Consider the following 22,917-nt stretch of genomic DNA (forward strand, 5'->3'; position numbering starts at 1 on the left):
CCCTTGATTGCTTGTCTTTTCTATCATTATTGTATTTGCTTTTCTGTGTTCTGGCCATCCCGGTCCTTGTTTTTTCAATCAAATTGGCTACCATTCCGAAAAAAAAGATATAGAATTAATATGAGAAATGGCCATAGCAATAACAATTAGACAATCCTAATCAATATGAGAAATGACCATAGCAATAACTTTTCAAGGCGCGATGTCGCTTTCCTTAAGACAATAATCGCCCCCACCAGTTGTGTGCAAAGGGGATCCGCGAATTGCCTCCAAGATACAATGAAGCCTTGTAGGACAATCCTACAATTGTTTGATGACGCTTTGCACAAGCGGAATCAAACCCAAAACACCTTTTACAGAACTTCAAGCCTTTAAGAAAACCACTAAAACTGTTTCTGCAGAAAACAGTTATTAGTGTACTGTTTTAAGAACAAAATATCTAGAATACAAAATGGAGTGAGAGATTGCTTGAGAGAATAAAAGAAAGTACAGCAATAACTATTTTTCGCATTTCGAAAAGACAGATTTCTACTCCTTTATAGAGCATTAGATGTCTATTCATTAAAGGTAAACATCCCTTCAAGACATCTCTTGGATTGGTTTGAATAATGACCATTCGATATCACCTCTTTGTGATTTATGAGTCTTGTGTTCTTTGTGTTTGAAAAACATCAATGATTGTTGGGAAGCAAAAGACATGAAGAAATGTTGAAAAACGGAAGTGAAAAACCATGTCAATTTTCTCCCAACGGATAGCTTTTTGAACGTCCGCGGTCGACCGAGCTTCTGCGGTCACCCGCCGGCATGCTTCTGTCCATTTTATTTTTTATGATCCAAAGAACCGCGACCATACCTTTCTGGAAATTGTTTAAGTTTCCAGGTTACAATCTGCTGTCGCCCGGGATACCCCGGTCGACCGGCCCTGTCTTAAAATTGTTTTCTATTTTATATAAAACTTGTGAAAAATTCACTTGATTTTCCAATATAATTTTGCAAAATCTCTAACAATACCCCACCATTTTCAAAATGAAAATATTTTCCTCATCAGGCTTGGAAATTTATGCATAAATGAAGGTATCTTACAATTTGAACCTTCACTTAGTGATAGCACATCAAAGTTAGCCAGAATTGCATAGTAGATGTATCTTTGGACTAGCTATTCTATTCCGCTAACCGGACATATCTTCACACATAAGATTTCATCTTTATAGGTAGTTTCTAAAAACCGACACATATATTGGCCTTGTGTCTGTATGTCGGTTTCATGAATGCACTAGAGACTAGCCAAGTCTCATAGGAAGCAGCACCACTTCCACATTCACATAGGTAGACTTATTAAGAGTGTCCCTATAACTAAAACACTGCAACATTATGTTCTAAATCCATTAAGAGCCCATTTGCTCTTCTTTACCCTTGTAAACATTACAGGTACCAAGCACTTTACCTTGGGATGATAATACTATATATTATAGTGCTTGCAGTCACTCCATATGTTGTATTTCGAGTCATTGAACTCAAGACTTGATGTCTCTTCAAACGTTGAGTTGAGTTTCCATCGTTGGTGTAAGCCCAATGGTTCTCACCTTCGCATTCCCATCTTCTTTTGATGATTCCAATACACAAGTGATTTAAGATCACTAATGTGTTTGTTTATCCAAGTTGCAGATTATAATTGTGCTAAGACAAGATTGCTTGGATTGAGGCCAAGAAGTTCTCATTGGACCACATTAGGAAGGCCAAAGACATCGGAGATCTAAAACGAATGAAGACTTGAAGAATCGCATTGAAGATCAAAGTCATGTTAGAATGTATAAGATCCAATCCTAGGTTAGGTGTTTAGAGGCATAAATTAAGTTAATCTCACACACCCTAAATGTTTAAAAGATTGTCCTTGTGGTGTTCCAACACTTTGGAACCCTCATAGCAATCCCAACTTGGTGTAGAGTTGGAAGCCCAAGAAACATAATTGAAAATCTGCTGCTGAGAGGCTTCTCGGAACTCCGAGAGATTCCTCGGAGCTCTGAGATTTGGTCCAGTAGAATTTTTCTAACTTCTGTTTATATTCCCGGAACTCCGAGAGAAATTCTCAGAACTCCGAAACCACTATAACTGTAAAAATTATAGCCGTTGGGAATTTTTGCAGGAATTACCACAATGCCCCCAAACGGTCATATTGGTTTTTCTTATTTTTATGGGTATTCTAAACATCCCAATGATCAATCCTAACACTCAAAAACTCTACTTGAATATCCTAAGAGTGAATCAAAGCTTGTTTATGCCTCTCATCCTCTAAGATTAGGATTTGGATCATAGGCTCAAAGTTGTACATCTTATTCAAAGTTTGTAAACCCTTGTGAGGGATTTTTTGCTCTTTCTTTCTTTATCAAGAGATTGTATACCGGCAAGTGTTCGGAGAAGCGGAGCCCACTCTCCGTGGTGAGGATTGCCACCAAGGTTAAAGGCGATTGGAATTTGTAATCTGCACCGATCTTCGCTGAAGTTAAGAAGATCAAATAGTGAAGCCATCAACAGGTTTGGTTGGTGGAGTGGAGTAGGCCTCACGTTTGGAGGACCGAACCACTTTAAATCTCGGGTGCACTCTCTCTTAATCTCTTGCTTTAAATTTGCATTGCACTTAGGATTTAACTTGTGTGCTTAAATTTCATTCTTGATCTCTTAATCTTCAAAATTGGGTTTGAAGTTTTCAAAATGTTAAAACTTGTTGGGAACCTAATTTTACCTCCTCATTGTTGTCAATTAGGCCTACCCTTGGAATTTCACTTGGTATAAGAGCCTTGGCTCTTAAAAGATTTTCTTTTCTTGGTAAATTTTTTTTAAATTTTAACAAGGGAAAGATCATAAGATCATTGGCAACCTTTTAATTGTGAAATGACAAACATAAATGGAACCGGACTTCCGGAAGGTCATTCCACAACTGGACCTCCTTTCTTTGATGGGTCCAACTATGGACATTGGAAGACAAGGATGCGCATCTATCTTCTTTCGATAGATGTGGAACTTTGGCACATTGTAGAAAATGGATACACTTTGCCTTCCAAGCCATTTGAAGAATGGAATGTCGTAGAGAAAAGGCATGCAAATTTAAATTACAAAGCTATAAATTCTTTGTTTTGCGCCCTATCTACGGAGGAGTTTAATAGAGTAGCTCTTTTTTATTCCGCCAAGGTTATTTGGGATACACTTGCCGTTACCTATGAGGGAACATCACAAGTCAAGGATTACAAAATAAACTTGTTAAAGAGCAATATGAAATGTTTAGAATGGGTCAAAATGAAAGTATTTCCGAAATGTATACCCGATTTTCTAAAATTTCAAATGAATTAGCAAATCTTGGTAAATCTTATCCTACTGATGAGCTTGTGAGTAAGTTGCTTAGGTCACTTCCTCCACATTGGGATCCAAAAGTCACCGCCATTCAAGAATCAAAGGATCTCAAGACGCTTACTATGGAGGAGCTTGTAGGATCTCTTATCACTCATGAGATGCTCCTCACTAGCCGTCAAGAAGAGAAGAAGCCGAAAGAGAAAGAAAAAAAAAAGCCGATCTCTAGCTCTAAAGGTCTCAAAGATGGACTCATCATCAAGTGAGGTGGATAGTGATGAAGAAGAAGCTTTAAGAAAATTTAAAAGCTTGTGGAAAAAGAAGCATAAAAAAGATAAAAAGAAGAAGAAAGAAGAAAGTGAAGTAGAAGGAGGAATAAGGTGTTACAATTGCAAGAAGACGGGACACAAAAGACCGGAGTGTCCACTTCTCAAGTCATCTTTCTCAAAGTACAAGGGAAAGAATAAAGATTGGAAGAAGCATAAGGGTCTCGTCGGCGCTTGGGATGCTTTAAGCACGTCGGGCAAAAGCTCAAGTGAAGGGGAAGGTAATAAGGATGATCTTTGCTTCATGGCATTCACCCATGAAGATGAGGTAAATTCAAATCCCTCTTGTAATTCATCAAGTAGTTATAGTGAAAGAATATCTTATGATGAATTATGCATAACCTTGCATTCTCAAATTTCAAAAAATAAAGTTCTTAAAAAATCTATTTCTAAATTAGAAAATGAACTTAATATTTTGAAAAATGAGTCATCCTCTTCCATATCCAAATCTCAAGCACAAATTGAAAATTTTAAACTTGAGATTAAAACCCTTAAGGGTTGTTTGGATGAGAAAACTTGCCAAATTGTTAAACTTTAAAATGTGGCAAGCTCTTCCAAATCTTATGAAGATGACACTAATGATTTCAAAATCAAATAACCCATCTTCATAATGAAAATGAAAGGTTAAGATTATGTCTCCATGGTTTCCTAAATGGAGATAAAATTATTGACATAATCTTGAAGAAGGAGTCATAGACCTAATCATGCATTTTATGATAGGACTAGTCTATCTAACCCTCATGTTAGATGCCATTATTGTGGAATCAATGGTCATTACCAATTTCAATGTGCATCTAAAATAAGGGATTATGGTGGAACCAAGAAAGCTTGGGTTCCCAAAGCCCCCATATGATTCTCTTCATATGTGTTTTTAGATTAGGGGCTTGCTCTTAAACTTGAAAATCTTTTTAAGATTAATTAAAAATCCCCTCTTGTGTTGAATAAAAACTCTAAATAGGGGAGTTCTTTGTTTGTCTTTTTCCTTGAAAAAGGGGGAGCTTAAAATTGAAAATTTTATCCCTTTGATTTTCTTATACCCCATCTTTTTTATAGATGCCAAAGGGGGAGAGAAATCTAGTGTAAGAAAATATATGTGTGCTTTTATTGAAAATCCTCTTATGCTTGTCATCATCAAAAAGGGGGAGATTGTAAGCCCAATGGTTCTCACCTTGGCATTCCCATCTTCTTTTGATGATTCCAATACACAAGTGATTTAAGATCACTATTGTGTTTGTTTATCCAAGTTGCAGATTATAATTGTGCTAAGACAAGATTGCTTGGATTGAGGCCAAGAAGTTCTCATTGGACCACATTAGGAAGGCCAAAGACATCGGAGATCCAAGACGAATGAAGACTTGAAGAATCACATTGAAGATCAAAGTCATGTTAGAATGTATAAGATCCAATCCTAGGTTAGGTGTTTAGAGGCTTAAATTAAGTTAATCTCACACACCCTAAATGTTTAAGAGATTGTTCTTGTGGTGTTCCAACACTTTGGAACCCTCATAGCAATCCCAACTTGGTGTAGAGTTGGAAGCCCAAGAAACAGAATTGAAAATCTGCTGCTGATAGGCTTCTCGGAACTCCGAGAGAATTCTCGGAGCTCCGAGCTCGGAACTCCGAGAGATTCCTCGGAGCTCTGAGATTTAGTCCAGTAGAATTTTTCTAACTTCTGTTTGTATTCCCGGAACTCCGAGAGAAATCCTCAGAACTCCGAGACCACTATAACGATAAGAATTATAGCCGTTGGGAATTTTTGCAGGAATTACCACAATGCCCCCAAACGGTCATATTTGGTTTTTCTTATATATATGGGTATTCTAAACATCCCAATGATCAATCCTAACACTCAAAAACTCTACTTGAATATCCTAAGAGTGAATCAAAGCTTGTTTATGCCTCTCATCCTCTAAGATTAGGATTTAGATCATAGGCTCAAAGTTGTACATCTTATTCAAAGTTTGTAAACCCTTGTGAGAGATTTTTTGTTCTTTCTTTCTTTATCAAGAGATTGTATACGGGCGAGTGTTCGGAGAAGCGGAGCCCACTCTCCGTGGTGAGAATTGCCACAAAGGTTAAAGGCGATTGGAATTTGTAATCGGCACCGATCTTCGCCTAAGTTAAGAAGATCAAATAGTGAAGCCATCAACGGGTTTGGTTGGTGGAGTGGAGTAGGCCTCACGTTTGAAGGACCGAACCACTTTAAATCTCGGGTGCACTCTCTCTTAATCTCTTGCTTTAAATTTGCATTGCACTTAGGATTTAACTTGTGTGCTTAAATTTCATTCTTGATCTCTTAATCTTCAAAACTGGGTTTGAAGTTTTCAAAAGGTTGAAACTTGTTAGGAACCTAGTTTTACCTCCTCATTGTTGTCAATTGGGCCTACCCTTGGAATTTCAGTTGGTGACCATTGGTTATTGGCTTTAGACTCATCCCCATTGATGTCTTTAACACCAAATCTCTTTCAAGTCCTTTTGTTAATGGATCAGCCAAGTTTTGGCTTGATCTTTTATAATCTATAGTTACTACTCCATCAGTAAGTAACTACTTAATAACACTATGCCTAAGTCCAATATGCCTGGACTTACCATTGTACACATGGTTATATGCCCTTGATAGTGTGGCCTGACTATCACAATGCACATATATCGATGGCTTAGGTTTAGGCCAAATATGAATTTTTATTAGCAAATTCCTCAGTCACTCTGCCTCTTTACAACCAGAAACTAATGCAATAAACTCTGCTTCCATGTTGGAAGTAGTTATGCAGGTTTGCTTCTTAGAATCCCAAGAGATAGCTCCCCCACCAAGAGTGAAAATCCATCCACTCATTAATGAATGATCAACATGCTCCGTTAACCAACTGGCATCTATGTATCCTTCTAACACTAAAGGATACCCACTATATGACAATCCAGTCTATAGTGCCTTTTAAATATTTTAATATCCTATTTATAGCATTCCAATGAGCATTACTAGGATTACTAGTAAATCTACTTAATTTTTCAACTGCGAATGCTATGTCAGGTCTAGTACATGTCATAGCATACATCAGACTTCCTATGACATTAGCATACTTTAGTTGAGATATAGACCTACCAGTATTAGGATATAACCTTAGACTTGAATAAAAAAGTGTAGAAACTGGTGTGCATTCAAAGTGATCAAATTTTCTAAGTACTTTTCCAATATAATGAGACTGAGAAAGAATAAAGTTACTACTTTTTCTTATGATTCTAATACCTAGAATCACATCTGCAATACCCATGTCTTTTCATATCAAAATTTAAAGACAAATTCTTTAGTTCTTGTGATAATATCCATATCACTACCAAAGATTAACATATCATCTACATATAAATATATAATGACACATTTTTCATCTTTATACTTGCTATATACACATTTGTGAGATTCGTGTATCTTAAAACCATCTCATATTAACACCTTGTCAAATCTCTCATGCCATTATTTATGAGCTTGTTTAAGTTCATATAAGGACTTAACTAACTTACATACTTTATGTTCTTGACCAGGTAAAATAAAACCTTTTGGTTGATCCATGTATACTTCTTCATCAAATTCACCATTCAAGAACACTGTTTTAACATCCATTTGGTGAATGTGAAGCTTGTATATGGATGCAAGAGCAATTAGGACTCTAATTGTTGAGATCCTAACAACTGGAGCACAAGTATCAAAGTAGTCTATACCTGCCTTTTGTGAAAAGCCTTTAGCTACTAATCTAGCCTTAAACTTTTCTATGGTTCCATCTACTTTCATCTTCTTCCTGAAGATCCACTTACAACCTATGCGTTTTGATCCAGGAGGTAAATAAACTAATTTCCAGGTTTTATTACCCATGATGGAATCCATTTCATCATTGATGGCCTCTTTCCAAAGGGCTGCATCTTGAGATTTAATGGCTTCCTTATAAGTCTTAGGATCAGATTCTACTTTTAGATCTATCATAGTAGAGTTTTAACCTTATTTCTTGATCATTTTACAACATAGACTATAAAGTCAGGACCAAAGCTTTTATCTCTTCTATCTCTTTTACTTCTTCTGATTTCATTTGGTACCTCATTTGTTTCCTCTTGAGGCTCTAATGAAGACTTTATAGGTGGGTATGCATTCATTAATTTAGGAATGGATGAGAACCTGTTTTCAAAGAAGGTGGCATCCCTAGAATCAATAATGGAATTCATATCTACTAAGTCATTAGAATCTATAACTAAGAACCTATAGGTTTTACTATGATTTGCATATCCAAGGAATATGCATCCAATGCCTCTTTCACCCAACTTTCTTTTCGTAGGTTTGGGTACTTGAACAATTGCTCTACAACCCCAAACTTTAAGATAACTTAAGTTAGGTTTTCTCTTTTTTCAAAGTTCATAGGGGGTTACATGAGTCTTCTTATTAGGTATTCTATTTAGGATGTGACAAGCCGTTAATAAGGCTTCACCCCAAAAACCCTTATTTAAACCAGAATTGACTAACATGGAATTAACCATTTCCATTATAGTCCTATTCTTTCTTTCAGCCACACCATTTTGTTGTGGTGTATAAGGGGCTGAATACTCATATATTATCTCAAAATTCAGGGAATTGGTATTCCTCTCCTCTATCAGATCTAATACACTTTATCTTAATTTCACATTAATTTTCTACTTCTATTTTATAAGTCTTAAACTTATTTAAAACTTCATCTTTATGGCCTAACAGATATACATAATAGTATTTTGAGAAATCATCAATGAATGTCACAAAATATCTTTAGCCCCCTCTTATCGGAGTCCCATGTAAATCACACACATTACTATGTATTAATTGTAATAAAGTAGTAGATCTTTCTACACTAGGAAATGGCTTTGTAGTTATTTTAGTTTGCATGGATATCTTACATTTATCTACCATGTTTTCATCATATTTAGGGATTAATTCTAATTTTACCATATCATGCATTTTTCTAAGATTAACATGTCCTAATCTATCATGCCATAAAGAAAGAGAGTCAACCATATAAACTGAAACATTAACTTTATTGATATTCATCTTAAACATACCCTCGTACATATAACCCTTCCCTACAAAAGTCCCACCCTTGGAAAGTACAAACTTGTTGGATTCAAATACAAGTTTAAAGGCATTCTTATTAAGAAGGCTACCATATACAAGATTTCTTCTAACTTCCGGTACATGGTACACATCAGTAAGAGTGAGGATTTTTCCGGAAGTAAATTCGAGATCCACTTTCCCTTTGCCTTTGACTTCAGCAATTGAAGAGTTTCTCATGTAGAGAACACTCCCATCCTCGACCGGTACATAAGTCGAGAATACGCTTCTGTCTTTGCAAACATGCTTTGTAGCACCCGAGTCAATCCACCACGCATCTTCACCTTCGAGGAAATTGGCCTCGGATATCATGGCAACATATTTTTCTTTGTTTCCACCCTTGGTTCCTTGAGTGTTCGACTTTTCTATCGACCCTCCTTTTTGTTGTGACCCATTTTTTCACACTGGAAACAAGCGACTTTGCACTTCTTGTTCTTTTCAGAACCATTGCCTTGATGCGGTTTCCTCTTCTGATTACCTTTCCAAGGTTGAGTAGTAGGAGCAGTAGGGGCATTTACCATATTGACATTTTCCACCACATGTACTTTAGAGAATGTTATATCTTCTTTATTGTCTCGAAGCCTTGATTCTTCCTCAACTTGGAGGGTTTGAATCAAATCTTCAAGAGACATCTCATCTCTTTTATGTTTAAGACTTTTCCTAAAGTCTTTCCAAGATGGCGGCAATTTGTTAATAATTGAGGGTATGATGATTGAATCATCAAGATTTACCCCTTGTTGATGAACTTGACTAATGATATGTTGGATCTCATGGATTTGATCTGCTACAAACTTATCATATGTCATTTTATAATTTACAAACTTCTTGGCGCCGGCATTCTCAGCAAGATATTTCGTCTCCAAAGCCGTCCAAAGTGCACTTGCCGATTCCGTTCCTTGATAGATGTCGAAGAGTTCATCGGTCATGGCATTGAGGATGTGTCCTTCGCAAAGATAATATTCTTGATCCCACTTCCTCCTTCTACGGGTTTGAGCGAGTGTCTCGTTTTCCCCAATCGCCGGTTTAGGTGTAGTTAAGACATACACCACTTTGAGAGTCTCAAAGTGGTCAAAATAAAGTGAACTTTCTTCTGCCATCTTTTGAAATTTCCTTTGTTGAAACGTTCCAGTTTCACAAAGTCTTGCGTAATTTGCTTCGTAGATTGTGCCATGAAGATTTCACAAACAGAATATTGTCTTAAGATTGTTGGAGAATGTACTGATTTGGAGATGAGGAGAATTAGAAAAGAATGAGATGCTTCAAGGCGAGATGTCGCTTTCCATAAGACAATATTCGCCCCCACCAGTTGTGTGCAAAGGGGATCCGCGAATTGCCTCCAAGATACAATGAAGCCTTGTAGGACAATCCTACAATTGTTTGATGACGCTTTGCACAAGCGGAATCAAACCCAAAACACCTTTTACAGAAATTCAAGCCTTTGAGAAAAGCACTAAAACTGTTTCTGCAGAAAATAATTATTAGTGTACTGTTTTAAGAGCGAAATATCTAGAATACAAAATGGAGTGAGAGATTGCTTGAGAGATTAAAAGAAAGTACAGCAATAACTGTTTTTCACATTTTGAAAAGATACATTTTACTCCTTTATAGAGCATTAGATGTCTATTCATTGAAGGTAAACATCCCTTCAAGACATCTCTTGGATTGGTTTGAATAATGACCATTCGATCACACCTTTTTGTGATTTATGAGTCTTGGATCATCCACAAAGTGTCATTTGTATTTGAAAAACATCCATGACTGTTGGGAAGCAAAAGACATGAAGAAATGTTGAAAAACGGAAGTGAAAAGCCAAGTCAATTTTCTCCCAACGGATAGTTTTTCGAACGTTCGCAGTCGCCCGCCGGCTTGCTTCTGTCCATTTTATTTTTCATGATCCAAAGAACCGCGGTCGATCGAGCTTTCCGCAATCGCCCGCCCATACCTTTCTGGAAATTGTTTAAGTTTCCAAGTTACAATCCGCAGTTGCCCGGGATACCCCGGTCGACCGGCCCTGTCTTAAAATTGTTTTCTATTTTAAATAAAACTTGTGAAAAATTCACTTGATTTTCCGATATCATTTTGCAAAATCTCTAACATCTTGGGGGAGTGAGATGCAAACTGTTACAATACAATATACGTTCAACTAATTATCACTATTTCGGCGATGAGCACCATCTGTTATGCTTCTCCAAATGTTACACCTATTTGATCTTTCTATAAGCAGATTGGAGAGATCATTTTATGATACATGACCTTTTCATAAATTACTTAAAGGAAATGCTTACAATTAAAATTGGCTATTGTCATTCTAAATTTTGAAAGTCATCCTGTATTGTAAGAACATGCATGAAAAGCAGCCCCAAACCAAGAAAAGTGAGCGTATAGAACTCATTCGCCTACTTATGAAGAGTATGACACAGAAAGAAAGCTAAGATAAACATGTAAATTAGGCTGAAATGTGTCCAAATATAAATTGGGAGACCGATACAAAGTATTCCTTGGTAAAGTATTCATGTATTTTATAATGCCATCAATGTCATTACATCAACAATGATTACCTGGATCGCAGAAATTACGATATCTGTCTTCAAAAACCTGCATGAAGCATTGAAGCAAAAAAATAAGTTGGTATTCAATTTAATTAATAAAATTATTACAGTGACCCACCCACAATAAATAACAGGTGAAATTATATACACCTTGAATCTTTTCAAATCTAGTGCGCCAATGGGTTTTGAAAGTGAAGCCGGTGAAACACAGAGGCACTGCTTGGCTTGTCAGCGTGAACTCTGATATCAACTTTGATGAAGGTGGGAAAGATTTCAGCTCAAAATGGCATCGCATTAGGACTCCATTTATCTGCACTTTTAACTATAAGACATCCTTAGTGTCTTAAAAAAAAATCAGTTTATAGAACAAATGTTCGGGTGAGAAACAAAAGTGCGTGGATCGGCCTCAAACTGATGTTACGATCAAACTGATTACTTGGGTGAAAGGTCGTATGAAAATTGCATATGGAATTAGGGATATACTGAGAAACTAGAATGTTGTTGTATGGGAGAGAAAGCTTGTGGTTAAAATTACTCCAAAATGGGAGCCTCCACCGACGGGATGGTTAAAATGAAATTTCGATGGGAGTTCTCTAAGTAATCCAGGAAAGGCCAGATTGATGGAGTGGTTAGGCATTCTAGCGGTACGGACTCAGGGCCAGCTGGAATATGAGACGCAAACGAAGCCGAGGTTAGGGTTTGCTATTCGGCTAAAAATGGTGTTAGGGTAAGGTATCTAAGCCACTTATCATTGAGGGGGACTCAGCAAATACAATAGTATGAGCCACGGACAGCACGAAGGATCATGGAGACTTCAAAATTTCATAGCTGAAATTAAGGATCTGGTACGTGTGGCCCAATGTTTAAAAATGCATTGACTCGACTCGGAACTCCACAAACATGTATATAATGTAAGTGTTCGATACAATATGAACACCGGCAACGGATCTTAGCGATTCAACATTGAGAAAATCACATGTAACAATATGGAATAAATTGAAATGAGAAAAAGACATACCGGAAGCCATGAATCTTATTTTTCTTTCTCTTAAGGTTTCTCTTTGCTACACAATAGTCGGTGATGGGGACCGGTTTCCTTTCTCTTCAAGCGTGGATTCTCAAAGTTTGGAAACAAATTCGTTGTGTGCAAATAGGACCCAAGAGTACTTTTTATAAGCGTTTGTGGGAAGAGATGCGACTCCTCATCGTGCCGATCCCTCTCCCCAAACGTCTCTTTACATTTATACCTTTTCACATAAAGTCTTTTCATTAATAACTTTTCACAAAAGTAATTAACTAACCAAATGATCTTGACCGTCGATCTTGCAAAAGCCACATCCACCGTTAGGATTATTTCCTAACATTTTCCCACTTGGCTAGCAAGATCTTTGAGCCAAACATAAGGATCATAACTTTAAATTAGTTAGATAATAAACCCAACATTCCGTTTAGCAAAAACTACCAACAATAAACCATGTAACCATTGGGTCACCAACTCTACCCAATAGCCTACCCCATGATTATATTATTAGTAATTCTTACTAACATGAATGTAAAAGCATACATGCATAAGATGTAAACATGGTCCAAAATAGTCTACAGACATTCTACCTCTTACTCACAATCCATTTACGTAATGTGCACAAAATGGAGCGGTAGAAAATAATATATATCAGAATCATAAAATAAAATGTGATCACAACAGTGTATCTCAATACCTAATGCAGACTCCCACTGTCATAGGCTATCAAAAGTGTCAACCAACCTTATGCGCGCTACATGCTCTCTGAAGAGCTTTGGTGACAAGCCCTCAGTCAAAGGATCTGCCAACATAAGTGCGGTGCTTATGTAATCTTCAGATACACACTGATTCTGAACTTCCTCACGACAATATGTCAATACATTGACCACATTACTTGATTTGTCGTTCTTGGAATTGTAAAACCGCAGCGGAATTATCACAATACATTCCCAGTAACTTGTCGACTATCAAGAAGATAAAACCCTGAGATAAAATTCCGCGACTTCAAGGCATAGTACAAGGCCTTGAAGTACACAATAAACTCCGTACCCAAGGTGGAAGCAACTGAGTGTCAATTTGACATTCTTCCACGATTTAGGACTTTCTGCAAAATATATTAGAGCAGAACTCTAGGTGTTCCGACAACAGTCGGAATTAGATTAACCAATCACACTAGGGTTATCTCATTTACTTTATGTGAGCATTAAACCTTTAGTCCTTTACAGACAATATATAACCTTTTGGCAAATTTCCAATGATCCATACATAAATAACATTGGTACTTTCTAAATTTGCCCACCATATAGGTTATACACAGATAGGTGCAGATTTAAATATTCAATAGACCCCAATTGCGGAACTATTAGGGAACCTCTTTATCTACTCCTATAATGAATCGATCCTGGGACCTTGGAACTGACTGAATATATCACCCTTAACTATAGGAACACTACAAATTGAGTAATTTATCCATGTTCAATACTTAGGACTTTACCAAGATAGACTTTCTGCAATCTCAGCAATCCTCGAGTCCCAACTAGGTGAATCTAAACTCCTATTATGTAGGATGCTTCACCTGAATTCTTTTGTATGAATATCATTGAACATGGCTAAGTACTACTAGCAAGTAGTATACCATCAACACATAACACGAGGAAAATAATATTACTCCTCCGACCTTAAGATATATCCATTATCCAGTGACAATTCCTTAAAACTTAACATAGAGAATACTTGATGAAACTTTATGTACAATTGTCGAGAAGTCTGCTCTAAATCTTAAGCAGAATCTCTAAGTCTACAGACTATGTGCCTCTTTCCTTAGCCTCAAGGATTGTTCGGTAGTTGTCACCACCAAAACATCTATAATGTGGGTTGTTAACTTATATGTGTCTTTTAATGTTCCAATGAGCATTGGTACCACCTTATCTTGGATCACCAGTACCGGTACTACAATCTGGTTCTCCTTAAAGGTGATTTTACTAAAGACACTACACTCCCACTAAGGTCACCATCCTTTAGAAGTCTTGGCACATTTAATCCCGACAATATACGTACTATGGGTCAATCAACAGAACCTAAAACCTTTAAATACTTTAAGATAATCTATGAAATTGTAACTTATGGTCATAGAGCTTAATCATTATATTCGTGGGTTATAAACTTTTGCCTCATGTAAACAACCCAAAGTTGCATGTTTCCCAATTTCAGCTTCCTTATGACCTATAAATCTTAAAGGGTCTTAGGCACAGTCTTACTTGGATCACAAAATACATGGGTGTTTTAAGAGTTTTAACCCACAATCTTAGGCAACAGAGAGTTGCATAAATGACCCTTATTGTTTTGATCGTTTATGTCAAGTTAATTCTCGACTCTTACCTTATAGATCACAAACAAAGATAGGGCCTCTACTTCTGATTAGAGAGACACATTTAAATATGGCTAGAAAATTTAACCAAAAGGGTAACACCTTCCGCCACCAACTGTCAGAGTCCAAAGATCCAAGATGTCATTGTGAATGACCTTTAGTAGATCAATACTCTTGGTAACACCCTAAACCGATTAATCTTTGTATATTTCTCCTTCAATGTACCCCGTATCATTGTTTAAATCGATAAAATCAAGTGAATCTAGAATTCTTCTTTTACCCAACTATCCTCAGATATGTGGTTAAAAAACTTAACCTACTGATTGGATAAATTCTTGTTCACGCGATTTCTAACAATACTGATTATCTTATTCTAATGCAAGGTAGGCCAAGTCTGACCTTGAGAGAAGTGCAATCCAAGACAATAAGGATTGCCCTGAAGAGGACCAAAATCACTAAATGGGAAATGGAAAACTAAAGAGAATCCATTATACTTCCAAACCTTGATTCATAGCCAAAGGAATCAAGTTTTTCTAGAATAAGATTTCTAGTTCATATGAAACCAAAATTTCAGAAAAGAGTGGCGAGTAATAATGGATTCAACAGCCACCTTTATTCTATTTCCCGATATAATGGTATACTCTCCTCTACTAAGCACCTAACTCGCACCAAGACCTCACATAGAATTCTAAATGTACAAATCTTTTTCCGGAGTACTTACGAAATAGAAATCATAATATACAAAGATATGGTATTAATTCCAGGCCATATCAAACTTAAGGGATCCATACTTTAAGTATGTGTCATTTATTATTCAAGATAATGGCACTTGATACAAAGTTCACTCTCTTTAATTGATAATGCTAAGACTAGTCTATATCTTCATGACTCTAATGCTGCCATTTAAAATAACCAAGAGGTGTGTCGAAAGTGAGCACAACCAAGGTTCTGAATCTAAAGCCTTTCAAAGTGTACTCAAAACTACAACTTTGGTGAATATACTTTAAGGTTATCAAAACACATCATAAGGGTATTTACAAGTGCTTCCAATGATCCTCTAAAATATTCACTAACTACATTCAAGAACTCCTTTGCATTTTCGAGTCTTAAAAATATCTCGAATTGCATAAAAAATGGAAGTCTACCATTACTACTAGAGTGATACTAACATTGAACTCCCACTATTCATAAGCATCTTTTAGATGTGGGTTTAGTGAGCCTGTCATTCAATGATACATAGTCTAGCCTTTTGTAGTCTTGAATTATGCAGATCTATTCCATCACTTGCTAAGGTTTCTGACCCACTAAAGTACTCAACATAATCGGTATCTAGAAAAGACACTAAGATACCAACAACTTCAATGTCATAGACACAGACTTGCAGTTCCAAACATGCTCACTTCTTATAACACCTATTCAGTCCAGAAATGGAGTTTAATTAACTCAATCCACGATTTTAATCAATCCAACTGAAAAGAATGACTAAAATGTATAAAATCATGATGATACATAAGTGTGCTTCTAATTAGATACCATATGTGCCATCGTGGGTCGTCCATTGGACCGTGCCATGATGCAGAATTGGTTTCTAGTTTAGAAAACACAATACCATGATTATGAAGAGACACCGGTGTATCACCGTGGTCGTCCGTTGGGCCGTGCCACGGCACACAATTGGTTCTCACATACAATACTCAATCAATCTATCTTAAGGGAAAATTAGTTAGATTGCCCAGAATCACAAAAAAACACAAAAATGTGACCCTGACGAAACATCAGACGTGTCATTGTGGGTCGTCCGTTGGGCCGTGCCACAACACACAAACGATTTTCAATTCAGGAAATCACAATACTGTGATTCTGGCGAGACACCAGGCGTGTCACCGTGGGCCGTCCGTTGGGCCGTGCCACAGCACACAATTGGCTCTCCCATGAGACCAACTAGGGCCTGATAACCCTATACTTGAGGCGCACATCACCGTTGGGCAGAAGTATAACCCCAAACCAGGTTACCCAGGCCTAGTCCTCTCACACCGCCTATTTGTGCAAAACAACAGTCATCCGTTGGGCTAAGTGTTGCTCTTGGACAAATAGTCGCAATTGAAAGTGGTTCATAGTCCATAAATGTGTCATTGTATGCGACACTGTTCTCAAAATTAACCACGTAACCTTAAGCGATTTCGTTTCCCAGTTGGAATCGCAGTTCTTTGTTCATTCATTTAGTGACCAATCATAACAGGATATAATTCAATTTCAACTAAAAATAATGAACAACGTAATAAACTTGTGTATACAAAACCAACTTTCAAGTTCCATGATCAAACATAATTCAATGTTTTAGGATTTGAAAATACACACTATCAGTTTATTATAACCATAAGCTTGGCTTTTAAGCATATCTGGCATGAACTAATGTGTATTCAAGTTAAAAGTTTAGTCCCATATATGATTTCAACTAATCATTTTAACCCTTAAGTTATATGCAAGACATAAAGCATATAAACAACATATAGGGGTGCTTAAGTTAAGAATTAGAAACCAAAGGTGTTCATTGACTGAGTTTTAATCATTAAACAACATCAAAACTTTACATAACTGGGTCTACATGGCATTTAGTTAATTCTTCAAGAGTTTGAAATCAAAATTAAACTCAAGGCCCACTTTAAAAAACCCAAAAGTTATAAAATTACACTGGAATTTTAAAATCCAGACTCCGAACACCAAAACAGACCTTGGAAACGGGTTCATAATGGTCTAAAACCATAGGAATGGTCTAACCCAAGTCCAAAACCCCAAAATATTTGACTTAAAATCAAACTTACAAAACCAAAAGTCTTGATTTTACACTGTAACTATATCATACAGTGCTTAAATACCAAAAATGACCTCAAAAATAGGTCCAGAACGATCTGTAACCTTAGGAACCAATCTAATCCGAGCCCAAAACTCCAAAACTTTTGACTCAAAACCAAATTTATAAAGTCAAAAGTGTTAAAAATACACTATAAGTGTATTATACAGTGCTCAAATGGCAAAATGGATAGCAAAAATGGTTTCAAAGGGTTGCAAAACGTTCGGAACCAGTTTTACTTGGGCTAAAACCCTAAAATATTTGACTCAAAAACCAAGTTGAAAAATCAAAAGTTTTTGAATTAACACTATACCTATATGATACAGATGCCAGATGCCAAAACTGACCCAAAAAATGGATTCAAAATGGTGCAAAACTTTCAGAACCACTATAATCTGGCCAAAAATCTCACAAAAATGGGCCAAACCGAGTCAAACACAGATTTGGGCCGTTTAGGCCTATGGGCCGTTTAGGCCTATGGGCCGGTTCAGGTCAGGTTGGGCCATGCGATCTGGTGGGCTTAGAGGGTCTACTGGGCCCTTTTTAATTGAAAAGCACGTCGCGGCCCGGTTCGGCCCGCCAAGCCCGACACTATTCATCGTCTTCTTCATTAAAATAGTGAAAATTCCAGCAAAATCCGAAAAAACACTCAAAGTTCGATTTATTATTGCGGCTTCGTTTGAAGTCCGATTGAGGCTCACAATACGCCGTTGGACTCGTCTCTCGACGAAATTCGCAACCACTCCGGAAAATCTCCGGTCGGACAAGCCGGTCGCCGGCGGCACACTGTTTTCCGGCAAGGTCCAAAACTTCCCCAAAAGTTAAAATTTTCATCTTTAAATCGCCGCCAAACGCAATCCAGACATCGGATCGACTAACCGTTTGTTGCGTTGGATTCATGGGAACACAAGCAACGTTTCAGTGCCATTTAATCATAGATCCGACTCCAAAATTGATGGCGGCACTCAAAATACAAGTTTTCACAAACCCTATTTCAATTACTTTTAATGCGATTTTCTCGCCATTTTCTCGCCGGAACCGTGGCTCTGATACCACATGTAAGTGTTCGATACAATATGAACACCGGCAACGGATCTTAGCGATTCAACATTGAGAAAATCACATGTAACAATATGGAATAAATTGAAATGAGAAAAAGACATACCGGAAGCCATGAATCTTATTTTTCTTTCTCTTAAGGTTTCTCTTTGCTACACAATAGTCGGTGATGGGGACCGGTTTCCTTTCTCTTCAAGCGTGGATTCTCAAAGTTTGGAAACAAATTCGTTGTGTGCAAATAGGACCCAAGAGTACTTTTTTATAAGCGTTTGTGGGAAGAGATGTGACTCCTCATCGCGCCGATCCCTCTCCCCAAACGTCTCTTTACGTTTATACCTTTTCACATAAAGTCTTTTCATTAATAACTTTTGACAAAAGTAATTAACTAACCAAATGATCTTGACCGTCCAGCCACATCCACCGTTAGGATTATTTCCTAACATATATTACTTCCAGATCTACACCGAAATTCAATTTAACGAAGCAAATAAATGAAAATCATGGGATTCTAAATTCATTGAGCATGTATAATCAGATCCAATTTAACCAAACAAGTTAAGAAGAAGGAGAGGAGAAAACCTAAATGAAGAGAGAATCTACATTGACATTCAATTTAATCAAGCAAATAAAATAAAAGTAATTTTCTTTGAAATTCAATAAAATGAAGCAAATAAACCACAAACAGAGGGAAAGAGAGAATCATACCTTACGGTTTTGGTGTGGTGGCGTTTTGCTGCATGGAGATTGAGGAGAGATTGAGAGAGAAGGGAGGAGGCTCTGTGCTGTTTAGTGCAAGAGGTGATGGTAGAAGAAAACGGTGTGATTGGTAGGCAGTGGAGATAGATAGAGAGAGGACGAGAAAGCTCTCAGAGGAAGGGACAGGATTGGTGCCAAAAGAAGTAAGTTTTGGATGTTTATTGAGGGAAAAATAGTAGAATGGCCAGAATGCCCTAAAAAAGAATCGTAAATTTCGATGGGAAGCAAATCGTGCGACAAAGGAACTATAGTGGGACACATGTGGAATTGTGGGCAAAGAGGGGAACTAAAGAATAAGATTCCCACTCTATATATAGTGTGTAGGTATAGGATCAAAAGCATTGGTGAAGAGGGACTTGGTATTCTCACCATCTTCCCAAAATTGAAGGGAGCTTCTTCAATTTTTGACATTCATCTATCTCCATCTCTTCCATTGAAGTGAAAGATACCCTCGGACTACAAATGCTTCTTAATCCCTTTAACCCAAGAATACATAGTTTGCGTAAACTTGGAAGTGCATTCTTGAGAACCGGCATGTTTTCCCCCTCTTCTATAATTTCCTCAATTTCGTCACATGCATAGATCAAAAGATCCTCCAACTTATCCAGATGATGTACAAGGTTAGAGGAGAAGAGAGTACCACTCAACTATTTACAGCTACCAATATTCAATATTTTCAGTTGTCGAAGACTTAGGCTTCCATGTCCCATGACTAGCTTCTTCAGATTTGGTAAATTAGAGAGTTGCATCCACTCAATATCGTGTCCTACCGCTCCATTGTCTATAATGCAACCCACTTGAGGACAAAAGTCAATCTCAAGGTTTTTGAAGGTCAAAGAATCACCCGCTAATTCAGAAATTCCTTGTGTCAGACCATTACATCTGTGAATATATAAGCCTCCTGCGTACTCTAATATTTTCTTACACCAAAGAGGGAAATACTCACATCTATAGATGCACAAAATTTCATCACTACTCCGGAGATTCCAATATTTAGCTTCGCCAAATTGAAAATTGAATTTCCTCAAACTCGACAGTTGTCGTCGATTGAAAGAATCTTGAGAAAGAAAATCAATATCCTTTACTGTGATATGAAGTAAGCACAGGCGCATTAGCGTTGCAAGCTCCGCTAAGCTACCACTAGTGTTGTCGTTCACATCTTTTAGGCCTCCTTCCTTTGCCCATTTTATAGGTGTCCCGATCATGATTAGCTCCTCTAGATTAGATAAGCTACATATCGTTGTAGGTGGAATTGTTGTCACATTACGCAAATATAGGGGTGTTCATTATTCGGTTTTAACAGAATAATCGAACCAAACTGAACCGAATTGATTCGGTCGGTTCGGTTCAGTTTTTTGCTAATTTGGTTCGGTTTCGGTTTTTATTTTTGGTTAATTCGGTTATTTGGTTTCGGTTCTCTCGGGAAAAAGATTCGGTTAACCGAATAACCGAAATTAACCAAAAATAAACATTATTTTTTCAAAAAATGGTGTATGGGCACTCCGTAGGATGATCCAAACCGTCCATTTGATTGATCACAACTTCAATAGGTTGTGCCTAAAAAACCCTTTCGATAGATTGATCATAGCCCTCCAATCAAACCGTCCAAATATATTTTTTTATCTTTTTCTATCTCTATTCGGTTATTCGATTATAACCGAATAACCGAATTTTTAATCGGTTCAGCTTCAGTTCGGTTTTCATAAAATTCGGTTCGGGTTCGGTTTCGGTTTCTGAAATTTGATAACCGAAATTATTTCGGTTATCAAATTTTGGTTATTTCGGCTCTGTTATAACCGATTGAACACCCAAATATGATAAATCCAAACTCTTAAGATTAACCAATTCTCCAATGCCTTGAGGTAGTTCTCCAATGCCAAGACATCATCTGAGAATAAGAAATTGTAGTTGTTTTTTATGTCCCAATGGTGGTACCTCTATCAAACACTTGCAGTCTCTTAAAATGAGTGCACATAGATTCACCAATGAAGATAAGGACCCCGGAAGCGATTCATTATTGGTGTCACTAAGATCAAGAACCCTAAGCCTTGGCATAAGATCAAAGAAATGGTCCTTAAGTCATAGTTTCCTTGGAGGCATAAGGATACCAAAGTAGGGCAATTTGGCCTAGTTTGAAGCCTTCCTATTTGGTTTCTCATCAATGAAACCCTCTCAACCCCTTCCAACATATTTTCCTTGCATGCTTCCTTTAGTCCCATCCCAGCTTTTACCAGGAATTTTGGGCCTTCTTTGATCGACGATGATGTGATCCATATTGCCAAGTCACAGATCAATTAGTGAAACCCTCTTAGCCCTCGTGGCCCCCTTCTGTATTGTTCCTTTCTTTTATATTTACTTCTGGAAGGGGTCCACCTAACCCCAGCTTGCCTACCAAAAAAAAAAGTCGTGCATCTTGACACGATTACTCTTAAACTCCTCCAAGAGACATGCGCCCTTTAATCTTTCAATGATGTGGTGCCCTTTATTTGATTCATCCTCCAAGTTATCAACATTTTTAACAAATCCTTCCATTGCCCAATATCTTACCAGCTCACTTACATATATGATACAATCTTCTGGATATAGTGCACAATACAAGAAGCAAAGTTTGATGTTATCTTCCTCTAAGTAGTCATAGCTGAGTTTCAAAGATCGAAACACTTTAGGCTCCATATATACCTTCAATTTTTGGGACCGCCGATTCCTTCAATTCCCTTAGTGCATTCAGCCACACCTCTTTCCTCACCACAGTGATAATTGCTAGAGGTAGACCACCACACTCTTTCACAACCTTCACCGCTAAGGCTTGTATGTCTGGCAAAAGTACTACCTCCCCTGCTTTTTCATGGAACAAATTCCAAGCTTCCTCGCCCCCAAGTGTTTCATTTCAACTTAAACTGCATATCAGTGTCCATGTCATTAGACACTAGAAGGAAACGAGTACTCAGCACGAATTTGCATTTATTTTCATTATTTGGCTTTGGATTTCCGACATTGTCCAAGATAATTTCCTCCCAAAGATCGTCCAACATCAGCACATACCTCGAGTTCTTCAACCTTGCAAAGATTTTCCTTCCTCTCGACTCTTGATCTTCATCATCAGCAAAACACAAACCCAATTTGCTTCCAATGGCTAGTTGGGTCCTTTCTATATTCAGATCCTTGGACACAGTTGCCCAAATCACCACATCAAAGTCTCGGGTTCCAACGAGCCGATTGTTGATGGTTTTCATTACAGTTGTTTTCCAAACTCCCCCCATGCCGTGCACACAAACCATTGCGTAGTCTTACTCTCACGATCTACTGAGATTTTCGTTAATAATGAAAAACGAAGTAAATAGTTATATTTATAATGAGTGATACAAATGAGAGATGAGATGATCCCATGAAGGGGCTGTTCAAATCTTCATCTCTGTAAGCTTTCTTGATTTTATTTTTTTTCACTGGTTCGAGCACATTCTCTTCAGGTAATGACACGGTGATGAAGTAATTTGCAAGTAAGGCCATGTTTGGCAACCGGGAATTT

At 37.4% G+C, this 22,917-nt stretch overlaps 1 long non-coding RNA gene and 1 pseudogene across 2 annotated transcripts; both read right to left on the minus strand.

The window, feature by feature from the left end:
• Nucleotides 1-7: 7 nt before the first annotated feature.
• On the minus strand, nt 8-19,505 carry LOC143855686 (uncharacterized). 2 transcript variants are annotated; one of them, XR_013238057.1, is made up of 4 exons: nt 19,341-19,505; nt 11,487-11,646; nt 11,346-11,382; nt 8-87 (listed from the first exon to the last, which is right to left on the minus strand). It is a non-coding gene; the product is annotated as an uncharacterized LOC143855686 (long non-coding RNA). The 2 variants fall into 2 exon arrangements; XR_013238058.1 differs by having other exon boundaries at nt 11,487-11,658.
• A 2,768-nt stretch (nt 19,506-22,273) lies between these two features.
• On the minus strand, nt 22,274-22,669 carry LOC143855816 (disease resistance protein RPS2 pseudogene; annotated as a pseudogene).
• Nucleotides 22,670-22,917: the final 248 nt, after the last annotated feature.

Source organism: Tasmannia lanceolata, unplaced genomic scaffold, assembly GCF_043159265.1.
Source record: "Tasmannia lanceolata isolate RefF3 unplaced genomic scaffold, GAP_Taslan_0.1 ptg000023l, whole genome shotgun sequence".
NCBI lineage: Eukaryota > Viridiplantae > Streptophyta > Magnoliopsida > Canellales > Winteraceae > Tasmannia > Tasmannia lanceolata.